At 38.3% G+C, this 19937-nt stretch overlaps 1 non-coding gene across 1 annotated transcript; it reads right to left on the minus strand.

Annotated features, from left to right (window-relative positions):
- Positions 1-467: 467 nt before the first annotated feature.
- LOC141589442 (small nucleolar RNA R71) lies at positions 468-574 on the minus strand. Its single transcript, XR_012520380.1, has one exon. It is a non-coding gene; the product is annotated as a small nucleolar RNA R71 (small nucleolar RNA).
- Between the last annotated feature and the right edge of the window lie 19363 nt (positions 575-19937).

Genomic DNA, 19937 nt, shown 5'->3' on the forward strand with positions numbered 1-19937 from the left:
GTTCTATCCTAGGATTTGTAATCACATGTTTTGTACTTGACCATTCATGAATCCGGGAAATATTAGTATAGAAGGTTTGAAATGGTTTATTTTTTGTGGTTGACTCGGTTTGACTCGTTGTTGGAGTCGGGATTTGAATTTTTGAGTCGGTTTTCGGTCCGGTGTCGGTTTTGACTCTAGTTAGTGTCATTGCGACCCCGTCGTCGTGCACTAAACACTCCAGGTACTTTTGAAAAGTTCTGAAATGTTTTATTTTCGAAATCGTTTTAAGTTCTCCGACGTAAAGTTGTACACGAACTGTCGATCAAATGCCGCGATTCCAAATCATGTTATAGTCCGATAATCATCGGGTATTTGTTGGAGTCTCAGCAGATACTGGGTATCTACAAGAAGCTGCTGGTATCACCAACTGGGAAACTCTCGCATTTGCCTTCTACAAAAGATACTTCCCTCCACAACGCACTAATCAACTGACGGGTAAGATTACTAGCTTTAAGCAGGCACCTGATGAGACTTTCTATGAAGCTTGGTGTCGATTCAAGAAGTTGGTGAGGTCTTTTCCTCACCATGGTTTTGATCAGTGGTTCTTATGCAACCAATTCTATAATGGGTTGTATGATCACCATAGAGCTATTCTTGACACCTCATCTAACGGGAGATTTCAAAAGAACACTGATGATGATAAGGGATGGGGCATTATTGAGGAGATGGCGACCCATTGTGCTGAATATGGGAACCCACGGGACGGTATTCGAACGGTCCATTCAGTTGATAATGCAGTCGTGGCTCAGCTGGAAGCCATGAATGGCCGGTTTGATAGATTGGAGCTACAATTTGCTGGAGATCAACAGACGGTTCATCTGTTGACTAGACAGGAAACTGTCACTTGTGAGAGGTATGGAAGAAATGACGGTCATACTGCTATTGACTGTCTTACTGAGAAAGAACAAGTCCTTGCCTTTCAGCAATATAGGCAAGGAGGAGGTTCTTATTACAACAATCAAGGGGTAGTCCATCCCAATTTGAGGTGGACAAGTCAAAATATTCTTAATCCCACTCCTCCACCGGAGCAGCAGCAACCATATGTCCCTCCTCATAAAGCTCAACAAGGCTTCCAAAAGCCTCCTTCTTTTCCTCCACCGAATCAAGGAGCATCATCTTCAAGTGAGGTAATTGAGCTAGCTGAGTTGAAATCAATGTTTCAGTCATTGAAAAAGCAATGGCAACTAAGTGACCAATATAAAGAAGCATCCATCAAGTCACTTGAAACTCAAGTTGCTCAACTCGCCGTCAATCAGTCCACGAGGAAGCCGGGTCATTTGCCGTCCCAATCTGAGAAGAATCCACACGAGACAGTAAACTCGATTAATTTGAGAAGTGGTCGTTCATATGAAGGACCCAAATTGTCAACTTTAGATGACACATCAGACCCGAGGAAGGCTAATAATGATGATGAACAATCAGTTGTCGCTGAAAATATGCTTACCACGAAGAATATACTCGATCGACTGATTTCTGGTGGTCGATCGAGTAGAATTTTTTAAGAAAGCACTCGATCGAGAGGAAATGATACTCAATCGAGTGAACTGGATAATCAAGGGATCGATCGAGGGGTGAAAACCACTCGATCGAGTGAAAATATTGAAGAACCTGTTTGATCGAGTGGAAATTTGTCTCGATCGAACACTGTTGCTATTGAGGAACTCGATCGAGAGGCTGGAAATGCTCGATCGAGTGAAATGTCACCTGGAAGGACTCGATCGAGAGGCAAAAAGGCTCGATCGAGTGAAAAAGAACAGGAACCTGCTGAGACGTTGGAAGAGAGAAACAAAGGGCTCGAGATTCCTATTACCGTGCCCTTCCCAAGGTCATTATAGAGCACGAAAGCCAATCAATAATTCGGCAAATTTGTCGAGCTCCTGAAAAGCTTACAGGTTATTGTTCCTTTCTCCGAGCAGCTGACACAGGTACCTTCTTACTTAAAATTTATGAAAGAAACTTTGTCACGTAAAAGGCATATCAACGACCATGAGACGGTAGCTTTAACTGAGGTAGGGACTGCCCTAGTTCAAAATAAGTTGCCCCCTAAACAGTCAGATCCGGGTAGTTTCTCGATTCCATGTCACATAGGTACCCTTTTGATTGATAATACGCTATACGATCTTGGTTCTAGCGTGAGCGTCTTACCTTTGTCTCTCGCTAAGAGACTTGGTTTGACCAAATTTAATTGCACAAACATGACTGTACAGATGGCCGACTGTAGTATATCACGGCCGTTAGGAGTCATAGAGGACATACCTGTTAAAATCGGGAGATTCTTCATTCCCGTTGACTTCGTAGTGCTTGATATACCCGAGGACACTCACACCCCTATTATTTTAGGGAGACCATTTTTATTCACTGCTCGTGCAATGATCAATGTCGGGGGTAAGACACTCACATTTCAGGTAGGAGATGAAGACTTGATTTTTCATCAGTCTAAATCTCGTAGGGCTCCCATGCAAGCTCAACCTTGCAACGTCCTATCCTCTACTGACTTCCATATTGACACTCCAGATGAAAATGTGGAATTTTGTGCTGCAATTGTAACCCCTCCGCCTCAGACTGAGAGCAAAAAGGAGGAACATTCGTCTGTTTTCCTTACTGCAGGTACAGATAAAATAGATTCAGGAGCTGTCAACGGTTGTTGTGAAATTAAAGTCAATCAAACCGGGGATCCTAACGTCAAAGCTGATGGGAAAGCAAAGAGACGAGGAAAGTTCGTGCATACATGGACGTCAACTACTCGCCCTCTACTGGTTCAAATTCAAGCTCGTGGAATACAAAGAGGACGGTCAAGGATGCTGAAGGGACCTCCACCAGTCAGAAGCCCTCCCTTGGGCTACTGAATTGTTTTGGGAATTGAGCGGGGAATGCCCCGTTGTAACAAATTGTAAAGACTTTTTAAATTTCCGCTGAATTTCTTAATGCATTTTTAGGACTGCTAGATTTTTAGACTGTTTTAGCGTAGCTAGAAAGACTTTAGACTGTTACTTTGTGATATGGTATGTTCGGGATATGTTTGCGAGTATTTTTATGCAGGTTTGGGAAGATAATGCCGCATTGGGATGGATTACACGAAGAAAAGAACTCGATCGATTACTTTTTGTACTCGATCGAGAGGAATGCACAGGAAAAGTGTTCGATCGAGTAGTTTCCAGTTACTCGATCGAAATGGCAAAAATAGAGAGTACTCGAGTGAGCAGATTTATGTTCGATCGAGTGAAATGAAGCCAAGACTTCTCGATCGAGTGATTTCAAATCACTCGATCGAGTGAAATTGATAATTAGATGCAGAAAGTGACCCCTTAACTTCTTCCTTTTTCATTCTTTCCTTTTCTCTTTCATTTGTTCATCCCCTTCGTGCGACATTACCCCAAATCCTCCATTTTTCTTGCCCAACACCAAATCCAACACCCACAATGTTTACATTGCTCACATTTGGCATTTGCCCCTTATTTTCCCCTTGAATTTCGTCTTTGTTGCGGTTGAATTTGGGAATTAAGGTTTGCGGTTTTTCGATCAAATTCCGCCTATTTGCATCATTTTTAGTCGATTATTTTGCTTATCTTGTGGGTTTCGTTATCAAGTAAGTTTCCCCTTTACTATTTTGTTGATTAATTGCTTGATTTTGGTTTTATGAAGTAATTAGGGGTTTAGGGTTTATCATTCATATCGAAAAACCCGACTGAAATTGGGGTGTTTGTGTAATTTGTTTAATTAATTGTTTCTCCCATTGCTTACTTGATTAGGATGGAATGTAGCTCACTACCTTCGTCTAGTTCGACTGTAGTTTCGTCCTCTACTGAGACGGTGGTCCCTGCTGCCACCACCATCACTACAACTGCTAGTACCATTGCTTCCCCTGTTTTAGCTACTGTTGTTGCTGGTACTACTTCTGCTACTACTGTTAGTGCTGCCTCTGTCGCGTTTAGTGCTGCTTCTACCTCTGTTTTTGAAAGCTCTGTTGTTGTTTTCGTCTCTACTGCTTCTACTGTTGCAGCCACAGCTAGCACCTCTGGTACGGTGACCACCCCTGCCGCGTGGTCACCAGCTGTCACAGCTGCTTTCCAGGCGGCCTTAGTACCTCGTTCCGTCAGAGGATGAGCTTTTACTTTAGGTACTAGAGGTCGGGGTCGTGCACGAGCTACACCTTCTGCTGGCTGTGTCACCATTCGAATGGATGATTCACTTGACTCACACCCCGACTATCCCGAGGTAATTTTCGTTAACGCTCTTCATCGTACTCGTTTCTTTGATTTAGCGAGCTGTGATTTTATGTCTACTAAATTTTTGTTCCGTCAGTCACTTGATAGACTTAGTATTTACGAGCCTGTTGTTGAGATTTTAAGGGGTACCGGGATGTCTAGACTAGTCACCATGAGTGCCTTGACCTTCAAGGAGCTGACCCTCGACTTTTTCAGCTCCTTTACCTTCTCTTCTGGCGCTTACGCCACTGACTCGATCTGTGCTTCCGTGTCTTTCCGGTTATTTAACCGGACTTTTTCTTGGACTTTAGAGGAGTTTGGTACTAGGTTAGGTCTTTTTTTTACAGGTGACACTGCCTCTCCTAGGAAGGTCATTCGCATGTTGTGGAGGACCTTGGCACAGACTACCTACGAGGAGCAATAGCTCGCTCAGGTCCACCTTCCCCCAGCTTGATATTTCTTGCGTCTTATGGGTAGTACTATTTTTTGCCGTAAAGAACCAAACAATGTGAACAACATTGAGCTTTCTATTCTGGGCGGGTACCTGAACATTGATAGTGAGGGACCCTTTGTCCTTAACATTGCTTACCTGACTGCCCAGTACTTTCACACTGTGGGGGAGAAGACCTCGGGCACCATTGTTTGCGGTGGCATAGCCACTTTTCTTGCCTGTTCTCTCTTCCCCGTCTTCCCTCGTGACTTACCGTACCTAGACACTGATAGGTACCTTGGCATTCCTGCTATGCTGTCCATGTTTTGGCTTGCTTTCGACCACCAGACATGGAAGATTTCTGGTTCTTTGTCTGAGACCCTTCCTTGCACCACCCTACCTCGTCTCGCCCCCTGCCCATTGTTAAGGGCAGGATACCACCACCGTTGCCCATGTACCACCTATCGCTTAGACCACCTCCTACCATGTCCGCTTCTAGGAAGCGGAGGAGACCTGAGAACGGAGAGGGATCCACACCTTCTAGGGGTGGCCAGACTTCCATGACCATTCCTACCCCGATCCCTACTCCTACTCCTGAGCCCGACCAGACACAGCCAGTCTATCCGGCTAATTTCGTACCACCTCCACCCGTTGAGGCGTCCACGGTCATGGACCAAGGACGTCGTGACAGTTTGTTGCTTAAGCTTATAGACAGGCAGAATCGTATGGAGCGGGACATAGCTCTTGCTTTGTTCCTTTTATACGAGTATCACATGATAAGACACCGTCCCGTCCCTGAGGGTTGGCCACACCCGTCTTTCTACCGGTACCCAGCTAAGGGGTACCTACAGCCAGCCAGTGACGAGGAGGAGGACACAGCTGAGGCGGCAACAAGGACTCAGGCTGAGGAGGCGAGGAGGAGAGAGCAGCAGGTGGACCCAGACTACACGGTCACGGTGGAGGACGAGGAGGCTGACGAGTAGCTACTGGTCTACTTACTTCCCCAGTTTTCAGGCTGGTTTGGGGAAGTTCGTGTTTTGTATGTCCCGTCTCGCTCTTTTATTTTTATTTCTTTTTGTCTCTTTTTATTTTTATTTTTTTATTTTTTATATATTGGTTGTATTTTCCTGTTCCCTTGTATATATCTGTTGGTGTATGCTGGAGGACAACGAGGGCGTTGGTTGTTTTGGTTTGGGGAGGGTAATGCATCCTTTGAGTCTGCATTTGCATTTGTTTTGCATTCACGTTTCTATTTTCTGCTTGCATTGTTTTCGTTTATTTCATAAAATCTCAAAAATCAAAAAAAAAAATTCAAAAATTCAAAAATTAATACAATATTCACGTTTCATTTTGCATATAGGTTGAGTCGGAACGGTTGCAATAGAAATCTCATCTCAATTCCCGTCCCTTGGGATCCGACCTTTACTTGCCTCTTTACTAATTGTAGAGTTGTTGGTGAAGTTATAAATTATGTTTTGGTCTAGGTGCTCCTAATGACAAGTACTGAAAACTAAACCCCTCACGAGGGATCACGACCAAAAATGGCGCCATTGCCGAGGACGGTGTTAACTTGATTTAGATTTTCGTGTATTGTTATTAGTTGTGTCTTTCTTTGCCTTGGGGAAGTAAAACTCCTCAAGGTTTGTTCTAACTATTTTCAAGTTATTTGATATTTTGCAAGATGGACCTTATAGATTTTTTTGTAGATGACCACTTAAGTATACCTTTTTTTCAAAGATCCCATGCAAGCATTGGAGGCCTTGGAAGCAAGTGAGGCTAAAAATATGTATTGGGAATTGGAGGTAGATCTTTTTAAGGCCGCTCTAACTAACAAAGAACTTACTCATGTACAATCCGAATTAGTACACCACATCCTTGTGGAAGCATGTCAACCTATAGAAGATGAGCAATCCATCCTAGAAGACATCTTACAAGCTCAAGAGCAAGTGGAATTCGTTATGGAATTCGAGTGTGACGAGGTTGATGAGAATGAAGAACAAGTTGAATATGCTATGATAATGGAATGTCTAATGGAGATGGAGCAAATTCTCAATGAACCTTCAAAGGAAGAAAGTGATGTACAAACCTCTACTCTAAAACCCCTTCCTCCAAATTTGAAATATGCTTACCTTGATGAATCAAAGACCAAACCCGTGATTGTTAATGATAGACTTGATGAGAACCAATTGGGAAAATTGCTTGATGTGTTGAAACAACATGAGAAGGATATAGGTTATAGTCTAGATGACCTTAAGGGGATAAGTCTCAACTTTTGCATGCATAGAATTCATCTAGAGGAGGACCATAGACCTACCATTCAACCTCAAAGAAGATTAAACCCCCACATGCAAGAAGTTGTCAAATGAGAAGTTATGAAATTACTTGATGCGGGAATCATATATCCCATATCGGATTCTTTATGGGTTAGCCCCATTCAAGTGGTACCTAAGAAAGGAGGTACCACGGTGGTAACAAACGAAAAGAATGAGCTAATTCCCACAAGGAAGATCACCGGTTGGCGTATGTGTATTGACTATCGAAAATTGAATTCCGCAACAAGAAAAGATCATTTCCCCCTACCATTCATTGACCAAATGCTTGAGAGGTTAGCCTCCAACAAATTATTTTTTTATCTTGACGGGTATTCGGGATTCTTCCAAATCCCTATACACCCGGATGACCAACATAAGACCACCTTCACATGCCCTTATGGTACTTTTGCATATAGGAGGATGCCTTTTGGTTTATGTAATGCCCCCGCCACTTTCCAAAGATGCATGATGAGTGTCTTCTCCGACTACCTAGAGACCATAATGGAAGTTTTTATGGATGATTTTAGCGTTTATGAAAAGGACTTTGACTCATGTTTGCATAATCTTTCTCTTGTATTGCAAAAATGTGGGAAATAATCTGTATACTTCCCTTAAATTGAAGGATTATAACGAATTTAATTAAGACGATCACTAGTCATAAAATAAATACATGAACAAAGTAAAAGATTCAGAAATAACCTTCGGTCCTAGCAAAAATGGCCTAAGAACAATATCAAAATTGATATTCGCCTATCAGTTGCACCCAAGACGATATGAGATATGCCCTATTGATTGTGCTAGAATCGATCTAAAATTTTCTATAAAATTTAGTTGTTTTGTGTTTTTTTTCTGATGAGAGAGGAGGCAAGGTCAAAGAAAAGAATTAGGGTAGAAGAATTCTCACCCTTTCTTTCTTATAGTAGCCGAAATTAGGAGCCAATTAGGAAAGAATAAATCTCTCCTAATTTTCGGCCTAACTGACCGAAATAAGGAGATTATTCTCCTTATTTTTGGTCTTTCCAAAAATATATAAAATATGTTGAATTGTCATCTAGTGAGGATCGTGAAGGAAATGTAGATTCATATACATATTAACATACTCTTATATGTCTAAATAAATTTGTCATAAAATTAAAACGGATCTTATGCATGCAAACAATAATATAAATAGAGGAGAAATCATGTCCTTACAAAATGGATTTCGGCTATTAGGGCACAAGAGAGATCACCTATCTCTTCTTGTTCTTGAGCTATTCCAATGGAAGAACAAAGATCTAAGTGTAAGATCTCTCCCTATGCTTTATACCCAAGGCTTCTCTTAATTAAATTAATATTACAAATACTAGTTATAATATTAATCAAGGTAGAAAAATGGAACCAAAATATTTATAAAACTCTTATACTATTTCGGTTTTTAGAGAGATGATGAGGAGGATTTTATTCTCTCTAAAACTTGTATTTTGGATGATGAGTAGAATGAATTAATTTCTAACACATTTTAGAGTAATAGGTAAAATAAAAATGAAAAACCAATGATGGTTTTTCACATCAAAAACCGGGTGGTAGGGGGGGCTTTTGGGTGAGCCAATGCATGAAATGGTTTGTCTTCACAATGCACCATAGGCTTGCATGGCTACTAAAGCAAAACAATCATTGTGTTTAGCTACTAATTAAACAATTAATTAGCTTAAAAACCCCTCCTATTTTCGGCACCTTTAGCTAATATGGATTCCATATTAATTTTGTCAATTGTCAATATGTTACATGTCACATGTCACATATATTTGTTATGTATTTTTAACATATTAAAAATCAACGTATTAATAAAAATACGTCACATACAAAATCGACTTAGTAATATCATAATTACTTGTGCCAAAATATTTTACCAATTTATAAATCACAACTGATTGTATTTATAACAATTCATTCAATTTAATTGTTACATTAAACAATTATTTCATCCGAGTAATGATACAATTCAATTACTCGGACCGTATCTTATTTAATCACATTTCAATATGATACGTAAATTTTACTTCCAAAATCGTCAGTCAATTTTCTAGTAATTTAATTAACTCGTAACATTATACGATTAATTAAATAATCAATTAAGAGTATTGCCCTTTAGGTATGACCTAGGGGTCAATCGATCACCACCGTCACACGACATGTAATGTCAAACTCTAGTCACCAATCATTACCGATATATGTTGACCGAGTTTGCGGTAACAATATTACTTCCCAATTGTATTCATTTTAATGAGACTTAAACATGTGATCATCATGATCACGATCGTGATCGCATTATTGTCGGAGGACACATATTCCAACAATCTCCCACTTGTCCTCGACAAGTGTGCGTCACCAATTCTCTTGTCCTATTACTATCTCCCACTCAATGCAAGGTGTCTTTCAGGTCGTACTTGCAAGTGATCATATCGAGAGTGGTTTCCTCGATCCGGAGAATAAGCGATTGACCGGATTTATCCACTCGGATGCCATCCGAGCGTGGCCACGCATTTCCGATTCATTACTCCTCGAGTGGCCCCGAGATATTGTTATAACCACGACAAAGGGTGGACAATTCCTATCGCACTCATTCCCTTCGACTAGCCACGACCATCATAACCCAAAATATGCCCATTTGACCCCATTTACGAAGGTCGTAGTAACACAAATCAAAGTTAATCAAAATCGTGCCATCTTAGGAGAACAGTCTTTAGTCAAAAGAATCGACTCATTCGAATACTATAGTAGCTCTCGCCACGACCAGGCTATATAAATTTGCGGGAACTCTATAAGCGGTCATAAGGCCCGACGAAAGTTCTAACAATCGCCTATGTGATCGACTAGTCATCTCACATGACTCTATGGCACTTGAACTTGCCATCAATCGCATCACACTCTAGTCACTTCGAGACGTCACCTCATATAAGTAACTATGGGCAAAAACAATGTTAATTCATGTTCACTTTAACGGGGTTCAATTGTCTCTACAACCCGTTTGGATATAACAATGTTCCAAGTGAGTTAATAATAACTCAAACGACAAATGTCGACATCACACTCGGATAGTCAATATCATATTACAACCTTGTGATGTTTATCATAAGTGTAAACACTTATTGATTGCAATAGAAGTTTAACATCCCATGTGTCCATGTGTTCAAACTTCTTGCACTTGCAATTTCCTTCACATTCATGTTCTCATAGCATGAATCTTACCAAGTACACATTAAGGTTCTTGACCTTGGTTTTGGTTCTTTAACTTGAAAGAACTTTCTCATCGCTCATCTCATAACGAACGAATTTGCGATGAATAATATAACTTGTACCGATCAAGTATTCCATCCACACACAATGCACTAGGTATATGTTTTGTAGAATCTTGTAACAATTGACAAGATTATTAGCTTAGTACTTCTAACAAGTCCTAGCTTTATTAGGAAGGATTGTTTTGAATAACCTCTTACTTAACCAAGCATCTTTCCAAAACTTCTCATTTCTCTTTTCTGGGCTTGAAAGATTTGGGATTCTCATAAATCCTCATATGTGTTCGGATTTTCTACAATATGTGCAACCTCTTGACACACAATAGAACATTCCGTCAAACACTGAAATCGCTCATCGGATTCTACTTGAGAATTCATGACGTTTCTATTTTGGCTCACCAAGTCTATCATCATGCTCTTATGCATATGATTTATAATTGGACATGTACATGATTATTCTAATGGCGGAAACATTAGTTACTAATAATCATGAGATCAACCGTTCTTAGGTTCAATGAACTACCATGACTGCTAATGGTAATCCCATTTTCATTCATACGAACAACCTACGCGTATGTTGATGTGATGTGTATCTCTTAATACTAATCCAACATCCCATGATGTAATTGGATTCATCATTGTCCATTTTCATCCAGAATTGAAAACTCGAAAGCTTCTTTATGAAAGAAGGTATTAGCTCGTCATTCTTTAATGAGTAATGAGTTTTATACATTCAAGGATGATAGCTCCCACTAAATCCCATGTCTTCACATGAGAATTTCCTAACTCCCACTCAATTCTACATATTTCGAAATTGACTTCTCAATCAAAATTTGTCAAGAATATAAATATAAATCGCTTTGCCAAGTTACTAGGATAAAACCATATATGTTCCCATCATATCCTTTCAAAATGCCTATTTTGAAGTGGTCTCATCTCAACCTCACGGAAAGAGATTTTAAATCTCTAACACACTCATGTCATAATGATGTGTAGCAATGTCATTATTCAAATACAAATAATATTTTGAATAGGTCCTTTGGAATACCCTTTTGGAAGGAGGTTTAACCATTTCATAGCGAGGTTAAACAATGACATTTGCGAGGTTAAAACGTTGGCTATTGAAGATATCGGAATATCAATCTTTGCAACTTGATCATAACTAGTATGTTACTATGATTCATTTAGGCTCTTAAGTAAAACTCATGATTGAAACTATTGGTCAAATGATTCATAACCTTAGTCAAAAGCTTGTTAAGACTTTACATTAGTCATTTTTCTTCCAAAACTTCTTTTGGTCTCCTCGTGTAGTTATCTTGAGAATAAACTCTTATGATTACTTCGCTTGGTCTCTTAAGTCATTTAGAACTAACTTGAGACTATAGATCTCATCTATTTGGTATACTATGTAAATAGATATACCTTCATTCAAATCATTCTCTCTTGCGTAGATCTTTATTTACACAAGTACACAATTATATCTTGCCTTGTGTGTTGTGTCCTCATTTTTCTCCCACTCTATCTTTAGAATGAATACACTAAGCATTCAAAGATAGCATATGAGACACAAATTAGCATATGAGACACAAATTAATGATGTTGAAGTATAAGGAGGACTACCTCATAGGTTGACTAATTGTTATTGATTTCATATGTGTACTTGGTGGTTGACATACCTTTAAGAGAGTTCATAGACTCAAAGTCACTTTATAAATGATCATACACAAGCCTTAAGCATGTGGACATATAATGAAACCCGTCATTATAATTGTCTATGGGATCACTTTTAAGTGAATAATCTTATGTTTCAAAACGCAAGCATTTAAAGATGAAATTTTAGAACATAAAGGATAAATGATAAAACGGGTGACTTGGGTTGCAAACCAAGTCACCATCATCCAAAATACAAACCATTATCCAAAATACCTTTCCATGTCGAACACGGAAACTTAAAGTTCTAAAATTCAAAACATAACTTAAAATAAGACAATGAAAAACAAAGCTCCATAAAAGCTATCCTTAGCTTCTCATTGGTTTCTCATGCTTGTTTTTCTTTTCCCTTGTCTTTGCTTGGTGGAGGCCCTATTTACAATAAAAAGGGAGATACATTATCACAACTTTGCATCATAATACCATAGTTGAATTTAGAAACATAAAAGAAGGTTAGTCATATACCTACTGGAGTGATCTTTCCAGCTTTGATATCACCAAGGTACTTGGAACAATTTCTTTTCCAATGTCCCATGCCATTACAATAATGGCATTTGTCAAGAGGACCCTTCTTGACCTTGGATGTGCTAGCTTCACAAGACCTAGCTTTGGTGAATGTGGGAGCTTGTTTCTTGCCCTTTCTCCCATTCTTCTTGAACTTCCCCTTACTCTTTGTGCTTATGTTAAGCACATCCTTGGGAGGGTTCACATTTAACCCCATGTCCCTCTCGGCTTGCACAAGTAACTTGTGCAACTCCTCAAGAGACACGTCCTTGTCTTGCATGTTGAAATTCACCCGGAATTGTACATATGCCTTGACTTTGGACAAGGAGTGTAGAATCCTATCTACGATGAGTTCTTTGGGGATTTCAACCTTTTGAATTTTCAAGGTCTCGACAAGCTCCATGAGTTTGAGCACATGAGGGCTAACCTTTTGGCCCTCTTTGAAGTCGAGATCAAAGAATGCTGCGGCCGCCTCATATTGGACGATCCGCGGGGTTTGTGAAAACATGGTCACAAGTTTGGAGTAAATCTCATTAGCATTGCCCATTTTGAAGGCTCTCCTTTGGAGTTCCGCCTCCATCGCAAATATTAAGACATTTTTCATTGCGGCGGACTCCTTTTGGTAAGCCTCATAGGCTTCCCTAGTGGCCGCGGTGGACCTAGTGGAGGGTTCGGGTGGAGAGGCCTCGGTAAGGTAACGAAGCTTGTCGTCACCTTCGGCGGCTAATTTGAGTTGGGCATCCCACTCGGAGAAATTTGACCCATTCTTTTCAAGTTTACATCGATCCATAAAGGATCGGAGCCATGATGAAGTAGCGAGTGGTGTAGCATTAGGAGTTGGTGTTGCCATTGTTATGAATAAGAAGTGGTCTACAAAACAAAATATGAGGAGTAAAACAATTGTCGTTTTAATAATACTCGTAAAAATGTATGATTTAAACAAGTTTTACGCATTTATCTAGTGACCTCTACCCAACTAGATAAATGATTCCAAGACCCAAATTCATATCGACTTAGGCACGGTGGGGCCGATACATCCTTTATCAATATAACTCGGTGGATTAACGTTTAATCGATTCTACTTTTAGAACTCTTGGTCGATAATATTACATTAACTATTATCTATAGCCCAAAACACATCGACAAGGGCACGGTGGGGCCGATACATCCCTTATCAAATACTTTTGTTGAGTTCAATCCAAATTTCGAATAAATGTGTCCATGATCCAAACCCACATTAACTTGGGCACGGTGTGGCCGATACATCCCTCATCAACATGAATTCGGTGGATTAACATTCATCACCCACTTCCCCTACGTAACAAGGTTTGTACCCCGGTGGGGCCGAGCGCACTCCCTCGCGAAATAGGTTTTCATGGTTTCTACTATTTGGTAAGGCTATGTCTCAATTGATAGTTTTAGCGAGAGGTCATGTCAATTTATTATCTATCACGTTTTAAGTGAACTAAAGCGGTGAACTATGATAATTTTAATTGACACGGTCGATAAACTCGATAAATAAGACAATGCATGTTTAGTTATGGCGATTTAGCGATGCATGTGACATAAAATAAAATGCAAGCATAAAGATAAATAAATCCTAGTATGGCCTTTCCTAAAATAGAAAAACTATTAATCTATTACATATTCGGAAACCAACTCCATTGGTCCCTTGAACTTCGGTTGTGGCACGCATCTCGAGGTAACACCGTCTTTATGTATCGCCATTCTTGAAGAAATCCGTCTTTAGGAACTCCGGAATGAATAAAATCACATAATAAATTACATAATTTCCTATTATACATTTGTAACTAAAATAAAATAAATCTATTAAATTACAAAACGGTGATACGAGATCACAATAAAAATACAACCGAATCGATATTCCCATACATTTCGGGAAATACCAATTAAAATCTAAGGCCATACTAAGTAAAATACATAATTCAAAAATTACATAAATTAAAATTATGACAATCATAAAGAAAAATGCAGCATTATAATATGTATGAACATGCTCAATTTTTATGCTAAATCGCCTTTTAATTAGCCAATATCGTATATTACTCGGTTTTTACGGATTTGCGTGATTTCAACATTTTATAATCACAAAAATACATAAACTCATATTTATGCATAAGTTAATTACCCTAACCTCTTAGGACTCAAAATATAGTCTTCACTAATAATTTGACCATAATTAACCTTTATTTATAAAATTGTTCATAAATGGACCAAAAATTACAAAAATAAGCCATTAAACTTCAAATAAATCGAAAAATTTCAAATAAATTCAAAATTTGAAATTTAAATTCATGAACATTCTGGAAAAATTCCATGACACTCATAATGTTCAAAATCTTAGGTTAAAAATTTCGAAATTTTTCCGGAAAAACAATGTTGCGGTTTATCGATATTTAATAAAATAATCATAAAAACATGGAAAAATTATTTTCATTAACTTTTCAATTTTAGATCTGAAAAATATAATAAAATGCAACATTAGACGTTTTTCCTAAGTCATAGATTATGTTTTATTAATTTTCAACTAATAATGTCACTATTTATGCTATTTTTCTTCAAAAATTCATAAATCATGCTAAAAGACTTCTTTATAGCCAATTATTTTACACACATCTTGTAAAATTGCATGTGACAACATATTAATTTTCTATGACCAGATTCGAAATTTAACTCATATTAACCTATTTTTCTCTTAAATCCGAATTTAATAATGAAAAATTCATTTTTCGAGCATAACAAGTGCAAAAATTATGAAAAATTACAGGTTATCTCAAAATAATATATGTGATAACATATCCAAAGATCAACTTAAAATTCGAAGTATAGCTAATTTTCGACCAAAAATGACATTTTTATTCATAAAATCACATTTAAATGCCATTATTGTAAATTATGAACAATAAAAATCCGAAAAATTAACCAAAATATCCTAAAACACTTTAGGACCAGAAATATTAACATGCATGTAATAATTTCGTGATATATCATAATAACACAAATTTTACAAGTTTTATTTTGTTATTCATATAACTCGGAAAAACTTTTAACCAATTTGCATGCAAACAACCGTGGCTCATGATACCGATTGAAGGAAATGTAGATTCATATACATATTAACATACTCTTATATGTCTAAATAAATTTGTCATAAAATTAAAACGGATCTTATGCATGCAAACAATAATATAAATAGAGGAGAAATCATGTCCTTACAAAATGGATTTCGGCTATTAGGGCACAAGAGAGATCACCTATCTCTTCTTGTTCTTGAGCTATTCCAATGGAAGAACAAAGATCTAAGTGTAAGATCTCTCCCTATGCTTTATACCCAAGGCTTCTCTTAATTAAATTAATATTACAAATACTAGTTATAATATTAATCAAGGTAGAAAAATGGAACCAAAATATTTATAAAACTCTTATACTATTTCGGTTTTTAGAGAGATGATGAGGAGGATTTTATTCTCTCTAAAACTTGTATTTTGGATGATGAGTAGAATGAATTAATTTCTAACACATTTTAGAGTAATAGGTAAAATAAAAATGAAAAACCAATGATGGTTTTTCACATCAAAAACCGGGTGGTAGGGGGGGCTTTTGGGTGAGCCAATGCATGAAATGGTTTGTCTTCACAATGCACCATAGGCTTGCATGGCTACTAAAGCAAAACAATCATTGTGTTTAGCTACTAATTAAACAATTAATTAGCTTAAAAACCCCTCCTATTTTCGGCACCTTTAGCTAATATGGATTCCATATTAATTTTGTCAATTGTCAATATGTTACATGTCACATGTCACATATATTTGTTATGTATTTTTAACATATTAAAAATCAACGTATTAATAAAAATACGTCACATACAAAATCGACTTAGTAATATCATAATTACTTGTGCCAAAATATTTTACCAATTTATAAATCACAACTGATTGTATTTATAACAATTCATTCAATTTAATTGTTACATTAAACAATTATTTCATCCGAGTAATGATACAATTCAATTACTCAGACCGTATCTTATTAAATCACATTTCAATATGATACGTAAATTTTACTTCCAAAATCGTCCGTCAATTTTCTAGTAATTTAATTAACTCGTAACATTATACGATTAATTAAATAATCAATTAAGAGTATTGCCCTTTAGGTATGACCTAGGGGGTCAACTGATCACCACCGTCACACGACAGTAATGTCAAACTCTAGTCAGCCAATCATTACCGATATATGTTGACCAGTTGACAGTAACAATATTACTTCCCAATTGTATTCATTTTAATGAGACTTAAACATGTGATCATCATGATCAACAGTCGTGATCGCATTATTGTCGGAGGACACATATTCCAACAGATCGAACCCATGACCTCTTGGTTTGTGTACCCTCACTATTACCACTATGACACATTCATCTTGTTGATATTAAACATAACTGATTATATTTAATTACGAATTAACAGATTAATTCGTCCAAGCTAACATTAAATATATTTAACTAAATATAACTTATTATATTTAATTTACTTAATTGTGATTAATTGTCTCAACTTAACATTATTTAATTTTATTAAATAATTATCTCATCAATACATTGACTAACTTTTTAATCATTTTGGGCATCAATGTGATTATATTTCTATAACCACACTTCTCAAACACATCCTATAGGTGTGACCTTTAGGGACCAGTTGATCACCGCCATCTGTATGATAATAACGTCAAACTTTCTAGCAAGCCAACCGTTATTAGGTAAACGTTAATCAACTGATTAAATATACGATGTATACCCTTGTGAACCTGTAAAAGATTAACAAATGTTATCACACTAATTTGTGGAGGACACAAACTCCAACAAACTCCCACTTGTCCTCACAAGTGTATGTGCGATAACCGATTCTCATATCCTAAAAAATTTCTCCCACTCAATGTAAAACAATTTGCAAATCCGAATTCACAAAGGTCGTATTTTACAAGCGATCAATATCAAGAGTGGTTTCCCCGACTAGAGAGTAACTTAACTGATAAACGAATCAACATTCGAGCATGGCCATGCATTTCAGTTACAACTCCTCGAGTGGCCCTGAGAAATAACTATACCTGATAAGGGTTGGATATTTTCCTCAACTCGAATCCTGCAGATGTAAGCACAATATGAAATGACCAGAAAAAAATCTACTTAGCCCCGATTCACGGTGAGACCGTGAGAAAGAAACCAAAGTCACCCAAAAGCGCCTTAATCTCAAGAGACAATCGATAGTCTAAAGAATCGACTCTAGGAACACAATGGATGTCCTATCCACGACCTGGCACCGAATGTTTATTAAACATTTAGGACTCCATTACGTTGTCACAAAAAGTTGTCCTACGAGGTATCATCATAATCTCGTATCTGTGATCGATCAGTCAACCGTTTGACTTATGGCTCGTTGAACCCACCATCAATCGACTGCACAATATAATAGCCGGAGTTATCAGCTCACATTGGCGATTACGGACCAAAACAAATATAATGTAATTCAGTTCACGTTGTGGCGTTCAATGTTGTCAGTACAATCCACATGAAAAACAAAATATTATATATAAAACAATAAAGTTATAAATAGTATATGAAAAAGATAATGTATCAAATCCATAATCAAGTACTACAACTCAGGAACACGTTTAATTCCCATGGAATTAACATGCCCTACATGCTTATCATAATTCAATGGTTCAGTAGTAGAATCTGCTACAACACTTTAAGAGTGAAGACGAACCCGGACTGAGATCCGTTTGGAAGCTACCATCTGTGTAACCGGTTGCGCATAGCTTAGTATCTCCTCCGTAAGTCAATACCCAATCCTTAGTCCTCCGTAGGTACCTGGATTCTTTTGGTACCGACTCGCCATACTCAATGCATGTGCCACGTCTGGACGTGTGCACATCATGGCATACATGATCGATCCTATTGCAGATGCATAAGGAATACGACTCATGTGTTCAACCCCTTCAGGCGTCGTGGGTGACTGAGACTTGCTCAATCGCATCCCGCACGTCATTGGAAGGTTCCCCTTCTTGGAGTTGGTCATGCTGAACCTCTCAAGAACCTTATCCAAATAAGACTCCTGACTAAGTGATAACGTCCATCGTGATCTATCTCGGTAGATACGGATTCCCAAAATGCGATGTGCCTCACCCAGATCTTTCATCTGGAAATGGTTCTTCAACCATTCTTTAACCGAAGATAGGAGAGGAATGTCATTCCCAATCAGGAGTATGTCATCGACATACAATATCAAGAATACAATCTTGCTCCCACTCGACTTGATATATAAGCATGGTTCCTCGACCGATCGAGTGAAACCATACTCTTTTATCACTTGGTCGAAACGATGATTCCAACTCCGAGAAGCTTGCTTAAGTCCATAAATGGAACGCTTAAGCTTGCATACTTTCTTAGGATGCTCAGGATCTATGAAACCTTCGGGTTGCACCATGTAAAACTCTTCCTCCAAATAACCGTTTAAGAAGGCGGTTTTCACATCCATTTGCCAAATTTCATATTCATGAAATGCGGCAATCGTTAAGATTATCCGAATGGAACGTAGCATGACTACAGGTGCAAAAATCTCATCATAATGCAATCCTTGCACTTGAGTGAAACCTTTTGCCACAAGTCGTGCCTTATAGGTATCTGGTTGCGCGTCTACAGAATGCTTTATTTTGTAAAGCCATTTGCACTGCAGAGGTTTTACCTTATTAGGTAAATCAACTAGATCCCATACGTTATTCTCATACATGGAGTCCATCTCGGATTGCATGGCTTCAAGCCATAGCTTTGAGTCGGAACAGGCCATAGCACCTTTATAGGTTGCGGGTTCATTACTTTCCAGAAGTAAAACGTCATTCTCCTCGACCATACCAATGTATCTGTCCGGAGGATGAGAGTCTCTACCCGACCTCCCAGGTTCCTCAGGAATATTAACCGTATCATCAGTTGGAGGTACAGCTTCCTCCATCTGTTCCTCGATTCTTGGTTGGAATCTCCGACAGCTCGAAGGTTCTATTACTCGACTTGTTCTCGAGAAATTCTTTCTCTAAGAACGTCGCACTAGCCGCAACAAAAACTCGATGTTCAGTAGGCGAATAGAAGTAATGACCAAATGTTCCTTTTGGATAACCTATAAAGTATGTCTTGACCGATCGCGAGCCGAGCTTATCCTCGTGTCTCCATTTGACATAAGCCTCGCAGCCCCAAACCCGAATAAAGGACAAGTTTGGGACCGTTCCCTTCCACATTTCATATGGAGTCTTCTCGACAGCTTTAGACGGACTTCGGTTAAGTATAAGAGCGGCTGACAAAAGAGCATAACCCCATAATGAATCAGGCACTACCGTGTGACTCATCATGGATCGAACCATATCAAGTAAGGTTCGATTTCTCCATTCG

This window comes from Silene latifolia, chromosome 6 (genome assembly GCF_048544455.1).
Source record: "Silene latifolia isolate original U9 population chromosome 6, ASM4854445v1, whole genome shotgun sequence".
In the NCBI taxonomy this organism is placed as follows: domain Eukaryota; kingdom Viridiplantae; phylum Streptophyta; class Magnoliopsida; order Caryophyllales; family Caryophyllaceae; genus Silene; species Silene latifolia.